Source organism: Lampris incognitus, chromosome 14 (genome assembly GCF_029633865.1).
Source record: "Lampris incognitus isolate fLamInc1 chromosome 14, fLamInc1.hap2, whole genome shotgun sequence".
In the NCBI taxonomy this organism is placed as follows: Eukaryota; Metazoa; Chordata; class Actinopteri; order Lampriformes; family Lampridae; genus Lampris; species Lampris incognitus.
The window spans coordinates 20,594,064-20,598,415 of record NC_079224.1 but is presented as its reverse complement, the minus strand read 5'-3'; positions in this window follow the sequence as shown (position 1 = coordinate 20,598,415).

The following is a 4,352-nucleotide window of genomic DNA, read 5'->3' as shown; positions in this document are numbered from 1 at the left end:
ACTTCTTTTCACCTGACAATGAGGAGTTTCTCCAGGGGGATGTAGCACGTGGGAGGCTTACACTATTCCCCCCAGTTCCTCCTCCCCCTCGAACAGGTGCCCCGACCGACCAGAGGAGGTGCTAGTGCAATGACCAGGACACATACCCACATCCGGCTTCCCACCCACAGACACGGCCAATTGTGTCTGTAGGGATGCCTGACCAAGCCTGAGGCAATATGGGGATTCGAACCGGCAATCCCCATGTGGGTAGGCAATTGAATAGACTGTCACACCACCCAGATGCCTTTAGCGTCAGCATTCTGAACCATCTGAAGACTTTTAGTACTAGCATGTGCCATGTGGGAGCCCTGAAAACAGAATATTAAAATAATCAAGTCTGGATGAAACAAATGCACATATTAGAGTCTCTGCATCAGCCATGGACAGGAAGGACTGAATCTTAGCTATGTTACGTAAATGAAAAAGTCAGGTGATTTTTTTAATGTGCTTATCAAAGGAAAAGCTGGGTTAAAATATAACACCATTTTTTTGGCTGCCACATTTTGTGAAATCATAGAGTTGTCAATTTGTTAATTGTTACTTGATCAAATTGGTGTCTGTGTCTAGCAGGGCCAATGATCAGCATCTTGGTTTTATTGGAATTTAAGAGCAGAAAATTAAGTGACATCCAATTTTTCACAGCAGCCAAGCAGGCCTCTAAACTAGTCATTTGAGTATGATCACCAGCCCTGATAGGCACATACAGCTGAGTATCATCAGCATTGCAATGGAAATGTATTCCATGATTTTGTATAATTTGGCCAAGAGGTGAAATATAAAAAAGGTAGAGTTCCAAGAACTGAGCCATGAGGTTTGCCATATTTAACTCAGAGAATTATGATTTCATATTATTATAGCAGACAAAATGTGTTCTTCCAGATAAGTAGGACTTAAGCCAAGAGAGAGCTAAGCCAGAGACATCAAGCTTACAATTTATCCTGTCTTATAGTAGACAATGATCAATGGTGTCAAAGGCTGCACTAAGTTCCAGTGTTTGAAGCACAGAAGTGGAATCAGAGTTCATAGCTAGTAGAAGATTGTTCACCACTCTGGTCAGAGTAGTTTCAGTGCAGTGACAGGCCCTGAAAGCCAATTGAAAATGTTAATATAGATGGTTTTCTTCTGTATGGGTCGAAAGTTGTTGATACACAACTCTCTCTAGTACTTTAGAAAAGAATGGAAGATTAGAGACTGGTCAATAGTTATCAAGAGACCCTGGATCGAGATGCCATTTTTTTTAAGTAGCGGTTAAACCACACCTGTCTTAAAACTGCTGGGAACAGTGCCAGTAGTAAGTGATAAATTAATGATGTCTAACATTGTAGGTCCCAGGAAAGACCAGAGTTCTTGAAAATGTTTTGCTCATAAATAACCAAGATGTGATCCTTCGGTTCTCGCCATATCATTGGGACTGCTAATGGCATTGACTTCCGAGTACCTCTGAGCCAAGCTCTCATGTTGACTGTACATGTTGCACAACAAATGAGAAGAGCCCAGGGTTTCTCTTGGTCACCAATTTTACATCTGAAGTAGAGCTCATAGGCTTTCTTAATAAGTACAGTCATGGTGTGTCTTCGAGCCTTAAGCGATTTCCTCACTGCAGTTGGACACTGCATCCGACTGGAATAGACTGATAATGGAACATTGCTCAACATACCCCGTGGCAATTGACAATCTCTATATAAGAAATTGGTTGGCAAAAGACTCTATAGACACTGCTTTAAAATCTCTTAATTAGGTCACTGTGATCCCTATTACATGCTTAGACCTATGTTATATTTCTTGTGACATGCAACAGACTGTTCAATGGAATATTTTTCCATGAATAAAGGTTAATTAAGATTATGTATTACCAAACAGTAATTGATAGTCTCATTATCATGATTATCTTTAAGATCACCATTTCATTTGTCAGGGAATTGTGATCCCTCTCACATGCCTAGGCCTATGTGATATGTCTTATGTGACATGCAACAGAATGTTCAGGTGACTTTTTGAAAAATAAAGATTGTAAAACAATTTGTGAGCATTTGTCTCTTTTTCTATTAGTATTGTGAGCATTTGTCTTGTGAGCATTTGTCTTGTGAGCATTTGTCTGCACACCACTCGCCACACATGTAACAATGTATCGCAGCTGTTGCAACATTGACAAGACATTCTGCTGTATTAAATCTTCCTGAAGACAATGAATTCTATTGTTAAGTGTACTCACTATGCTATTGCCTGAAGAACATGTGCATCAATGGGCATCGAAACAGCATCTGTAAATATGAGCAGCTTTTATAACCTGTCGGCCAGTATCTAACCTGACCAAGCATGCTCAGGCATGCCTAAAAGAACATTTGCATAGCATCTACACTGAGTGCATGCCCAGGCATGTTTGGACTGACCAAAACAGCTTGCTTTGTGGGCAGTATACTAGTAGACTTAAAATATAATGGGAAATAATTAAAATAGGTCATATCTACAAAATGGTATGTGATAGGAAATGTTTAAGATGATTTTCATGATCAGCAGCCCAAAATCCACAAAATACACACAAAAGTGTCCAGGAAGCAAAATGTTCGTTATCCAGTGAAGTCAGTAGGAGCAAGATGGAATGCATATGCATAAACAATAGGGAGGACAGCAGAATGGTGAGGATGCAAGGAATAGAGGTGGTGAAGGTGAATGAGTTTAAATATTCGGGGTTGACTGTTCGAAGTAACGGGGAGTGTGGAAGAGAGGTGAAGTAGAGAATGCAGGCAAGGTGGAGTGGTGGGAGACGAATGTCAGGAGTGATTTTTGACAGAAGGGTAGCAGCAAGAGTCAAAGGCAAGGCTTACAAGATGGTAGTGAGACCAGTTATGTTATATGGTTTGGAGACAGTGGCACTGACGAAAAGACAGGAGGCGGAGCTGTAGTTGCCAGAGTTGAAGAGGCTAAGATTTTCATTGGGAGTGACAAAGGACAGGATTAGGAACGAGGGACAACTCAGGTTGGACGGACAAAGCAAGATATGCAAGATTGAGATGGTTTGGACATGTGTGGAAGAGAGATGCTGGGTATATTGGGGAAAGGATGCTGAATATGGAGCTGTCATGGAAGAGGAAAAGAGGAGGTTTATGGATGTGGTGAGGGAGGACATGCAGATGGCTAGCGTGACAGAGGAAGATGCAGAGGACATAAAGAGATGGAAATGGATGATCCGCTGTGGCGACCCTTAGCGCGAGCAGCCGAAAGTAGTAGTAGTAGACTGAAGTGGTAAGATGGATGTTAAATTATAGGCTAGGCTACATGTTCAGATAAAACTGCTGTAAATTGTGGTTGCAAAATTACCCCACTGATAGGCTCCTTGTTACTATTTAAGCCATGCTGATGGCATGTTACAATAAAAGTCTGTGCCTACTGAATTATGTCCTGGAATAGACATATGCTACTTTCCATTGCAAAAGTTTTTCAGTAGTTTCATAATCGCGTGTCAACAGTAAAAGACTGTATCATTACTCGCAAGGGCTGGGGTTCTAAATCTAATGGGCTATGTTCTGTAATTACATTAATCCCTCCACCCCAACTGTAACTGACTGTCGTACACCGATTAGCCAAAACATTAAAGGTAAGAGAGTAGCATTGTATAACATTGATTATCTTGTTAAAATGGCACCTGTCAAGGGGTGGGCTATATTAGCCAGCAAGTGAACAGTCAGTTCTTTAAGTTTCTTCATGCATGCTCAATAATCCAGGTGAGGACATCCCAGAAAATTGAATCAGTTCATCTGGACACAACGTTTAGTGGAAGAAACTTTTCATCACACATTTAAGTGACTTTGTCAGTCTCAGCTAACTGCAGGTATCCCCAATATTATAAACAAACAGCACGGTTGCATAACAATTGAAACCGGCACAGTTGCATCACAACTGAAACTGGCAATCAGTTTCATTATTCATATTGCCTCGGCCATTAATTACAGTTACAATGGCCACATGTACTATTCACAGAGAATTGTGAATAGTAGGTCATGGCATATACCAAGGTGATGCGTTGTCCCCACTGCTGTTCTGCATAGGGCTGAACCCCCTCAGTCAAATCATTATAAAGTGTGGATATAGATGCAAGTTCAGAAGTGGGGTAAACATCAGTCACCTCCTCAACATGGATGACATCAAGCTGTATGTCAAGAGTGAATGAAGCATCAATTCACTGATCCACCTCACCAAAATATACAGTGATGATTGGGATGTCAATCAGGCTGGACAAGTGTTGCCGAATGGTGACAAAGAGAGAGAAGGTGATCAGGACTGAAAGGGTGGCATTACCAGAAGCCAGATCA